Source organism: Alligator sinensis, unplaced genomic scaffold (assembly GCF_000455745.1).
Source record: "Alligator sinensis unplaced genomic scaffold, ASM45574v1 scaffold200_2, whole genome shotgun sequence".
NCBI lineage: Eukaryota > Metazoa > Chordata > Crocodylia > Alligatoridae > Alligator > Alligator sinensis.
Genome location: NW_005842732.1, coordinates 500,487 through 512,252, shown reverse-complemented (window position 1 = coordinate 512,252; position 11,766 = coordinate 500,487). Strand labels below are relative to the sequence as shown.

Sequence of the window (11,766 nt, the reverse complement as noted above, 5' to 3'; positions counted from 1 at the left end):
ACAACTGTACTGTGAAAAGCTAATGTATTCATGTAATAAGGGAAAAAACAATTATGCTAAGCTTTATACTCATATAACACCTTTCATTTAAAGTACTTGAAAACTACAGGAGAAAACCAATCGAAGGTTTTCCTGAGAAAGGCCTTAAGCATCAGACCCTATCACCGTTGAAATGAAGCATCTCCTAGGGTGAGAAAAGGGTAAGGTTCTAAGCAGCATCACCATAAAAAATTAGTTTTGGCTAAGGAAACCAGTGACAATCCATTTTATTAGGGGAAAATGCAATATGCTGCTATTCATTGTGCCTTATTCATACTTAAAAATACCATTTATGAAAATGATGAATACAAGTCAAAGCAATTTTTGCATTCTTACCACATAACACAAGTTCCCCATATATACACAAGGCCCTAAACTAGACTAGTCTAGGCTAATGCAAAAAAAAAAAAATATATATATATATATAGATGCAAACAGTAAATACCTATATTTTAAAAGTGAATGAAAGAAAAAAAGAGAAATCTGAATCAAAGCTTCCTTACAGCAGTATGTACTGTATATTGACCAAGTCAATATTAGTGATTATGAGAAAAAAGATGTTCAGAACATTTCTAATTCTTCTAGAATTTTGCTATCTCAACCTTTCTCTAAACACGATCTTGTGTTTGTTTGCTGGAGTTTGTCCTTCCTGTTTCCACACACACGGTTACTGTAACAACATTACCTCCCTGGTTTGACATTTACTGTAGCACAGAGGTTCAGCTTATTCCCAATGAGACCTAAGAAGTGTTTAGGTCTTGTCCTGAGCCTCTGCCTGGAATGAATTTCACCACCTAAGCTCCAACCTGCGCCACTTTGGAAAACTGGACTGTCTCTAAGGAGAATTCTGGCTTTTAAGGAATACCTTTGTCATCACGCCTACATATTTTATGGCTTTGCTCTCACATTGTGGTCTTCATTGTTCAGGTTCATATAACACTCTTGAGTCATAGAAGAAAATAAGTTGTTATTTGGCTAGTTCTCAAACCTGTTTGTAACTGAACCTGCCTTCAACAAATTCAGTATGGCAATGTTTTATTTCATTTTGCAGTTTCAGCTATTAAATACAAAGCAGTTAATGTACGAGCTGTTCCAGTACATGCAGTTGCAATAAAAGTAATCTTCAAATACATTTAAAATTTTCAAAGCATCCACTGGTGTTTTTAAAGAACAGCTAAATATTATCTCTTCAGTAAGGTGTACCAGTTATTTTTCATGTATTTACTTGGTTCTAGCTTATTTTTCCAGTTGCTCTCCATGTATGTGCACTTCTTTTCCTGTCTACGCTGTATTAAAACTTATTTCCACTCATCCATGGGGCAAGATTAACAAAGACACTGCCATCTGTTCCTAGACAGAGTTTCTGTCATGTAATTGTTGACATGTAAAGGGTATTTTATATTTTGCTTGGACACTAATTGTGCTTTCTTTGGATTAAATATTTTAAACTGAAGTATGAAAATAGAATTAAGTATATAGGTCATAGCAATTATTGCATTATTTACATTACTAAACTACAAACACACGGCCTTTGGCCCCCAGGGCCCTGGCCAGCAGAACCCATCTCCTGTAGATTTATTTGGTGCTTTGAGATACTACCAACAAACTTCTAAAACTTTTCTGCATGCCACCGTGCCTGTGGTTTGCTGCCAGAAAAAACATTCAAGACATGTTCATTTGGACACTAATGTTTCTCAAAGCTTCTTTCATATCAAAGCATACAAAATGTTCATATCTGAGGCCTGATCACAGTGAAGTCATGCAAAATACTCAGCAAGCAGGATTGGGCCCTTTAAAGATCTGCACTATGTTTTCATGGCATACAATCAGTTTTTTTCTTTCAATATGTTGAATAGGTCTTTAGAATCATAGAAACTTAGGGTTGGAAGGGACCTCAGGAGGTCATCTAGTCCAACCCCCTGCTCAAAGCAGGACCATCCTCAACTAGATCATCCCAGCCAAAGCTTTGTCTATCTGGGTCTTAAAAGCCTCCAAGGATGTAGATTCTACAACCTCTCTGGGTAATCTATTTCAGTGGTTTACTACTCTCATAGTGATAAAATTCTTCCTAACATTGAACCTAAATTTCCCCCACTGAAACTTGAGCCCATTGCTCCTTGTTCTGTCGTCTGCCATCACTGAGAACAGTCCAGCGCCATCCTCTTCGGAACCCCCCTGCAGGGAGTTGAAGGCTGCTATTAAATCTCCAACCTAAATAAACCCAGTTCCCTCAGTCTCTCCTCAGACATCATGTACCCTATCCCCCTAACCACTTTTTGCCCTCTGCTGGACTGTGTCCAATTTGTCTGCATCCTTTCTGTAGTGAGGGACCCAAAACTAGACACAGTACTCCAGTTGTGGCCTCACCAGTGTGGAACACAGGGGAAGAATCACTTCTCTCGATATGCTGGCAACACTCTTAATAATGCTATTAGCCTTCTTTGTAACAAGGCTACACTGTTGGCTTACAATCAGTTTATTGTTCACTGTAACCCCCAGGTCCTTTTCTACAGAGCTGCTGCTTAGCCAGTTGGTCCCCAGTCTGTACTGGTGCATAAGACTGTTCTGTCCTAGGTGCAGGACTTTGCACTTATCCTTGCTGAACTTCATGAGATTTCTTTTGGTCCAATCCTACAATTTACTGAGGTCTCCCTGAATTCTAGCACGACCTTCCAGTGTATCTACTACTCCCCCCAGGTTGGTATAATCTGCAAACTTGCTGAGGGTGCACTCCATTCCATCTTCCAGGCATTGATTAAGTTATTGAACAAAACTGACACCTGGGGCAATAAAACCAGGACTGACCCCTTGGGCACTGTACTTGATATCTGCTACCAACTAGTCATTGAGCCATTGACTACTACCCTCTGAGCCTGATGATCCAGCCAGTTTTCTATATCCTTTGCAGTGGATTCATCAAGCCCATACTTCCGTAGTTTGCTTGTGAGAATGTTATGGGACACCATATCAAAAGCCTTGCTACAGTCAAGGTATACCACGTCCACTGCTATTCTCACATTCATCGAGCCATTCAACTCATGGTAGAAGGCAATCAGGTTGGTCAGGCATGACTTGCCCTTGGTGAATCCATGCTGATTGTTCCTGATCACTTTCTTCTCCACTGAGTGCTCCCTGAGGACCTGCTGCAGGATTCTGCCAGGAACAGAAGTGACCTGTCTGTAGTTCCCCAGATCCTCCTTCTTCCCTTTCTTCTCCTTTCTCCTCCTTTCTCCTCCTTTCTTCCCCTTATAGATGGGCACTATATTTTCCCTTTTCCAATCATCCAAGACATCTCCTGATCACCATGAGTTTTCAAAGATAAATGCAATCACATCGGCCAACTCCCTCAGCACCCTCAGTTGCCTCCCATCCAACCCCATGAACTTGTACACATCCAGCTTTTCTAAATAGTTTCTAACATTTTTTTTTTTTGCCACTGTAGGTTGCTCATCTATGGGGCAAGATGCTGCCTCCCATAAACTCTTTTTAAAAATTTTTTTTGGCTGTGACCCAACAAGCACTTAAATGTGGAATTAACTTAAGCACAAGTAGTCCCATTTATTTTAGTCACCCCATTCTCAAAAAGAATTTAAGCATGCATGTGTTTGCAGAATCAGGGCCATTGGTTTTAATGGGACTACTCATATGCTTAAAGTTATGCAGGTGCTTCATGGTTGTTGGATTGTGGCCTTAAATATTTGAAAATAACAAGCCATTGAAAGTGTTATTATGCAATATTATGCCCAAGTACAAACTCAATTACCTTTCATTTTAAAATCCCTGTTAATAACTTTTTAACTTCATGAAACCATAGTAAAACATACTAAAATATCATTGCTGTCACTTGTATGACAAAAAACTCACTCATTTCAAAATATACTGAAGTATCTTCATTGACTGCTACTGTGCAGGGAAAAGTAATCACCACTGTGTCAAATCCAGTTTCCACAACACTGTGGAATAATAGGTCTTTCCCACTTAATGTTTTCTTTTCTTTTTAAGATTTCAAAAAGCCAGGTTAGTTTTGGGAAGAATATTAGTCCTATGAAATCCCTGTGTATTTTACCACTGGGAACATCAGAATTATTGTTCTGGAAATTATGAGGCAACACATTTTTAAATTTTTCCAATAACTTTTGAGACAATATTCTAATTCATAATTCCCCGTTTTAGATATTTCCATCTGTTTTGACATAAATGTTTGGTTAATGCTGTATTCCTAAAGGGTTTCTACAATTCCTAGTGACTTTTATAAATGTATTCTGATTCCCCATTAAACACAAAAACTCAGCCATATGGTGTGAAAGTACTGTTCAGCTTGCCAGAAAAAAGCTTGTGTAGTACATGAATGCTTACATTATTTATAAATATTTATAAACAACTATAAAATTAGGATCCTAATTATACAAAGATATAACCTATTTTCTTACCGCTAGGTACACGGCTAATTCCTTTGAACGTCTATGCTGGAACTAGACCTTTTACTCAGCTTCATCCTTTTCCATGCAGCCAAACCCACCATGTGTGGGTTTTTCACAGGACAATCTTGGATATATTTTTAATAGGAAAATGTGACTGTAAGCACATAAAAATTGGCAAGAGGACTCAGGGGAAGGGGAAGTAACACTACTTTTAATATTTTTAATTGATTAAACTGATAGTGTTTAATTGTTAACAACCATATGGGCAGATGAACATTTCCAAATAGATCTTATAAATGTTTTCTAACAGGTGTTATTTATCATCATTGTAACACTAGCATTAATAGCACAACTAAAACCTACAGTAAAACAGTTTTGCATGTAAACTATATCCAAAAGAGAGGGGGACAAAACCTATCTTAAAGTACCATTAAGGCTAATATTTAAATTACACAAGAATTGGAGAATTCTTATATCTTATGCCTGAGTTACTCTTTTTATATCAACTTTCTCTGTGTCCCTGTGCACATAATATATTTATTTACATGAGTTAGACTGGAAACATGTGTTTCATTGTACTGAAAGCATCAAGGAAGGAACAAAATGTAATAGTGTAGACTAATTGTGCGTATGTTTCTTACCAAATGTTAAAGCATGCAAACTTCTTTTTGTTTACAGGTAATCTGTATATACTGAAAAAGACTTTTTGGAGTCTTATTGTCATGCTCTGCTTATTCATATGTATGATGGCACTCTGTTAATAAATGTATAGATTTTATAAAAGGAAATGGATGGGGAGGGGGAAAATAATTTATTTAGATAATTAGTCTGTTTTCCCCATAACGTTTGAGAAACTGCAAAGATTATAAATAAGCATACACTGTTTATAATGTTTATAAATCATAAACAGTCCAAGGGCAGAATTCAGGCCTTGCAGATGTATAAGCAACTCCCATCTAGGTGTATGTATCTGGTAGGGAGATTTAGATGTATGCATCTGACAGCATGGGTTGACTTGGGTTTAGTCAATAAACAATAAACTAGATTTATCTAAGGAGAAAAAGGATTTTTAACTTTCTGAAGGAAATTAATAAGTCAGTCTTGAGAAACAATTATAGGACTCTTTCTGCCCTCTAGAAAACTACAAGATGTTACTCAATGACAAGGCAGGTGTAAGCGGAGAGCAAAGCCTAATATGTAAAAAGTATGTCATTTTCCCATTCCTCCCTATACGTCTTTTCCATTCATCTGTTACCTCCTGCCATTAGATTGTGAAGTCTGGAGTGGGTTTCTTTTATCTATTTGATTGTTTTACGTTTGTTTACAACTTTCTGTACGACTGATCCAGCAAGTTTTTAAGACCAGTAGGTGCTACTCTCCTTATAGTATGTACCATATTTACTCATATGGTCCACACTCCTTTTCCCCAAAAATTAGTCTTCCAAGATTAAGTGCATGTCTTAATCAGGGAAACTGATTTTCTGCCCAAAATAGTAGCAGTGGCATGTCCATGCAGACAGCACTGAGGGAATCAACTGACTTTATTGCTCATTATAATCTACCTGGTTTCAGTTAACTGTTCTTCACTAGGCAGGTGTTAATGACCTTTTAATGGGCTTGATGTTCCGCTAATCAAATGATCCTTTCATCAGGATTCTGTTGAACAGTTTGCCGTTTATCTATTGCTAGTCTCTCTTCTCCTATTTTATAGCTTGCGGCCTGTTTTTTGCTCTTTCCAAAATCCTAAATTTGCCCATGGCATCCAGACCTCAGCAGCATCTAGAGTTTCAGCTTCTGGCAGAGCAGCTAAGAGCTGCTGACAGCTCAGTTCTGAAAAGGGTTAAAATTGTAGTTTTTTCCTAAACAGGAAAGGGAGGGTAAGTGAGCTGAAGATTAGGCTGTGTCCCTACTGTATGCAGCCATAACTGTGAAAGTATTAATATAGCAATGTATAGTACAATACAATAATAGCAATATGTATAACGTACACAAATAGCAACTGTCAAAAAAGCAATTCATTCAACTGATTCAACTGCCCGAACAGAAAACCTGCTGGTGCCGCCTGGTGGAGCAGAAATTAAAGCAGGGTGCTCCTATTCTAGGCAGAAAATCAGCTTCCCCACTTGAGACATGCAACCTAATTTTGGATGGGCTGGGGGTGGGGGGAAGCGGGGAAAAGTTTGTGTGGTGGGTGAGTAAACGCAGTAATATTTATGCTCATCGTTTCAATACATAGCAATGAAACTCGCTCTTGGCTTTCAAACAAGATGGGTCAATCGGGGGCATAAAAAATGGCACTTTGATCTCTGATACTCGGAGGCCAACGTGCCCTTTGAATGTTCAGATAAATCTTGGCTAAACGAAGCTCCGATGGTGCCAGTCACCTTGATGTGGCTTCCAGGAACAGGCAAGGCAGGCCGGGGCACCCCGGAACGCGCCCCGCCAGCCGGTGCTGCCTGTCACTCGGAAACACCCCTTGGTACAAGGATCGTGGCTCATTTGAGCTCCCAAGTGACCGCTTCCCCAGGTAATGATTGCGTCCCTTCTCTTTTATTATTATACAAAGAGCTCAAGGAAAGGACTGGAGAAGGGTAGCAGGGAGCTTTTAGCTGCACCAAGGGTGAAGACCCACTGAGGAAGTATGGGGGCCCCTAAAGACATAGCAACTAGTTTCTTGGGACGAATCCTAAGAAAATAAAGGAAGGGAGCAAAGTCACAGGCTCGTAACAAGGAGGCTACAAGGGCGCTCACTGCCCTGGGAGCTGGGGAGGAATCCCAGGCATTAGTCCCTTGCATGATGCACCCTGGACTTGTACACACCTGGCTTTTCTAAATAGTTTATAACATGTTTTCTTGCCACTGTAGGCTGCTCATCTATGGGGCAAGATGCTGCCTCCCATATACTCTCTTTTATTTTTTATTTTTTGACTGTGACCCAACCAGCCCCTTAAACGTGGAATTAACTAAAGCACATGCCAGGCCCATTCTGCACGTGGTGGGCGGGCTCTGCGTCTCCCGGGGCAACCCCAGCACGAGCAGTCACCCGGCACACTTGGCGCATGCGCAAGGGGAGGCGCAGCCGGGCGGGGAAGGACCGCCCCCGCGAGAGGGGCGGGGCCGGGCGCAGCACCCGAGGCCGGGCGGAAGAAGCCGAGACGCGTGCTCCTTCCGCCGGCTGCTTCCGCCCGGCTTGGCCGGCCGTTGGCGCCGGGGCCGCGCGTCATGTGTCCGCCCCCGGGCTGCCGCTCCGCCTCCTGCTCCCTGCCCCAGCGCCCCGCCCGGTCTGCTGCTCTGCTTCCTGCTCCCTGTCAGAGCTTTCTGCTCCTTAGCGCAGCTACGGCTCTGTTGTGTGATCCCTGCCCCGGGCGTCCTGCCTGATCTCCTGCTCTTACTACAGCTACTGCTTTGGTTTCTGCCCGGTCTGCCGCTCCGCTTCCTGCTCTCTGCCCCGATTCCCTAGTTGATCTGTGCCTTCTTTTCCCTGCCTGATGTGCTGCTCTGCTTTCCGCTCCCTGCCTGTTCGCCTTGCTGCTTCCTGCCCGTGTTCCCTACCAGAGCTACTGCTCTGCTTTCTGCTCCCTGCCCTGTGCTCTGAGATCCGCTGCTCTGCTTTCTGCTCCCTGCCTTGTGCACCTTGCCAGCACCTTGCTGCTGTGTCTTCTGCTTCCTGCCCCTCCTGCTGCCACACTGGCCAGGGGATGAAACTTGCCAAGGAGATTAAAATGATGGGGATGCTTTAAGGCACTGATTTGGTTTGCTCCTGGTAGGGTTCGTGTTAAACCCATCAAGCAATCGAATGAGGCAGCTCTTCATCCAGCAGCAAAAGTTAAGTCTCCCTTTGTAGAGCGAACACTTGATGTATTTCAGGCAACTGAGACGTTAATTGCCCCCCCCCTCGTGCAAGGGGGCTGTCCTGACTTCCAGTGGGGCTCTCAAGGAGGCCCAGAGCAGGGGCTGGGCTTAAATTAGCACCTTGTTCCTCTCCTACAGCTTCTAATTTCTGACAATGAAAAGTTCCTATGTGAGTTCAAATGCTACCTGAGGATGGCGGTAACTTTAATAATGAATTAGCATGGTTTTCTTCCGGAGCTTCGTTAGGATGGTAGGAGCTGTTCACAAGCTCATTCAACTCGATGAACTATAAAGATCTTTACGGTTGTGGGAATATAAAGTAAAGCCAGTCCAGTGACCAGACATTACACAGGATGAGCCCTGGTTACACACATTATTACCCAGCTAAAAACTTGTCAGCAATAGAGCTCATGGATCCTTTTTTCTCAGCCTTCTCCTAAGATGAATGATAACCTTCCATTTATGAGACTGTCTAGCAGGTTTCTTCCCGTTTGGTTTCATAAATATGGGTGTATCTTGATTCTGGAAGCATTCTGCATCGTTCTTGCCTGACCTGAGGGGCAGATTTGTAAGGTGTAGGCTAGCATGTTTGATTATCCATACTTTATAGGAGTTTACCATATCATGTGCATGGCTTTGGGACTGAAAAGAAAAAAAAAAAAAGTATTCAGTTGCCTGACCTGAATTTAATCAGTTGTGGTTCTGACAGCAGAGTTTTAATTTGAAGTTTGTATATTGCATGGGAATCATCAAAATGAAGTGTCAGCATAAAGAGTAATGATCTAAGTTAGTGCCTGGGTCCAGAGCAGAAGGAAGTAGAACAAATAGTCAAAGACAGGGAAAGCTGAAATGGAGAAGGGAAAGGAAGAAGGAAAGCATGGTGGTGCGGATGTGGGTCATATACTGCAGCACTTCTCAGTATTCATTGTCAGCAGGGGATTTTCCTGAGTTGGAAGCAAATGGTTTGGCTGCAGAAGAATAATTGCTGAAGAAAGGGAAGGTTGATGCATGAAACAAGAATAATGTTTAAGCAAAATGGTTGTTCTTTCTTTAGCATCTGCTGCTGCTGCTTCTCTTTGCAACCACCTCCCTCCTTTCTGTCACTTGTCTTTTGCGTTCTGATCTTCTCTGTATTCACTGATTGTTACTTCATTTGTATATCATCTCCTTAAAGCAGTAGTCTTTGCTAGAAACTTTCATTGTTAATCCAGCACAGAAAAAACATTACTAAAACACAGGTGCTGCTTGGAAATGTAACCATCATATCATGGTGATTGGGTCATTTAGACCTAGGATGAAAAGACTTTAGGTGTGTAAGCTGGGGACTGAGTTTGGATAGTCAGAGCCTTGCAAGGGACTTCCAGTGGGAGGAGAACCCAGTGTTTGTTGTCAAGATACTGATGCCTGAAAGTCTCTTCAGTGTGTCCCTGGCATAGAGGGAGCACGGGTCAGATTCTGTTCCACCGCATGTTGGGAGTGGAAGTGGATTCAGGTGCCTAAACATGATTCTGTTTCATCCTGTTTGAGTCCCTGAAAGTGAACAACCATTCATGTCATCATCTGACCCTTAAGATTGATCACAAAAAAGCAAGGAGGAGGAGGACCCACGGTAATAACAGCTTTTTCAGGTATTCAGGCAGGGTAGAATAGGATCAGATTTAGGTGCCTAAGGGCCTTGTTTCTTTCCTGGAGCTCTTAATACCTGGATTGTCTCTAGGTTAACACCCGAAACTAGTTTTAAGTACTTTTGAAGTGTGTCACAGAGTTGCACCATTCCAGGGCAGAATTGTTTCTGATGGGGCTTACTGCTCCCACACAATTCCCCTGCTGAGCCTGGCCCAAAGTGCGGCAGTGGTGGTGAGGGCAGCTGGGCAGGCAGGTTAAACCTTCCCTGCCTGCTCCCCTGGGATAGACCACGCAGGCAGCCACAAGTAAGTGGGGTTGGGAGGGAACGGAGGGAGCCCTAGAGAGCAGGGGCAGGGGGGAAGCCTAGAATGGGAGGGAGGGGACTTCTTAACTTTCAGCCCTCCTGGGCTCTGCTGTCATGAAGTCACTGCTTCAAACTCAGGCTAAATTCATAGATTGTTAGGGGCTAGAAGGGACCTCGCAGAGCATTGGGTCCAGCCCCCTCGCTAGCACTAACACTGATCAACATGTGTACAGCTCAGTGTAAAGTGTCACGAGGTCCTGAGTCTGGTTTGGTGGCTAATAGCTGGAACAGGTTCTGGCCCATGGTTCCTCAAATGCTGTTACGTGGGAGTGGAGAGGCTGTGCACCAAGATGTTTTAAAGGCTCCTCAGGGTTTTGGTCAACCCTTTTAGCACCGATGTCTTGAGAGAGAAACACGAAAAACTTCCTGCTCCTGTCTGCTTGCTCAGCTCCAGTCTCCCTTTGCACCTCTTTTGTGGATCATCAGTGTACAGACCGCTTCTTTGCCACTCTCGGTCTGGGCCACTTCCTTCAGTTCCTATCACATCCACCCCATTCCTATCGAGCACATCCCTCGCTGTTTTCATCATTACCTTATGATTTCTTGTATCGTAGTAATACATAGGAGCTCTCATCTCCAACCCATTGTGTTAACCACATTGCACCTTTACAGCTCCCACTTTCTCATCATGCCTGTTTCCCCTGATTTTTGTCACGGATTTTCCCTGCATTGTGTGCAGCGCTTCCAGCAGTGACGCTCAAGTATTCCCTTTTCCTCCCCATCCTCCCCTACCATGTTTAGCTTTCAATATTTGAATCGGTGGTTCTCAGGCTCCAAAAATGTCAGCTCAGACTCCAAAAGTGTCAGCTCTTAGCTTTCACTCCTTTCTTGTCTACAGAAAAATAATACAGCAGTTCTTGTGCTGCGAAGAACTCGGGCCACAGCAGCTTAGAGATGGTTTCTACACTATGGCTTCCTTTTTGAAATTCCTGGGTTTAATCTTGTGTAGGTGTTTTCACACCTAATATTGTGTGGCATTCTGAAAAAGATCTGATGGCACCCTGGCTGAGAATTGCTGATTTAAATTGAGCAATTCTGATTTATATGGAGGCTGGGAGGGAACTAGGATGGACTTGGTAAATGGAAGGAATGTGCTGGCTGGTGGTTTGGCGTCAAATGTGGCTACGTGGATCCTGGGTGGCAGAAGGGAGTTATTAAATTAGAGTGGGTGTGTTGTTGAAAGTGGGTTTCACATATTCCACAGACAAAATGAGTTGTATATAATTCATCATAATTTTCAGCTTATGCTTGTTCCTTTCTGACCTACTTTGTCTTGTTTTGATTGTAGCAAGGTGGTGTCAGTATTCGCCCTTTTGACCCAAATCATTATCCAAAATAATTTAGGATCCTTTAGAGGTTGTTCCAGGTGGAAAAAGAAACTGGGACTAGAAGTGGTTATTTCTTTGTTTCAGTCTTAAGTATTTACAAAACATGTAAAGAGCCTTTTTCCCCCTAATCACAGCA

The 11,766-nt window shown here is 42.6% G+C and overlaps 1 protein-coding gene across 3 annotated transcripts in view; it reads left to right on the top strand.

Annotated features, from left to right (window-relative positions):
• Positions 1–6,937: 6,937 nt before the first annotated feature.
• LDAH (lipid droplet associated hydrolase) overlaps positions 6,938–11,766 on the top strand; it is a 217,149-nt gene continuing 212,320 nt past the window's right edge. For all 3 annotated transcript variants that reach the window (XM_006034383.3, XM_006034382.3, XM_025216356.1), the window contains exon 1: positions 6,938–6,987. The gene's annotated coding sequence lies outside the window, so the exon portion shown is untranslated. The remainder of the gene's footprint in view (positions 6,988–11,766) is intronic.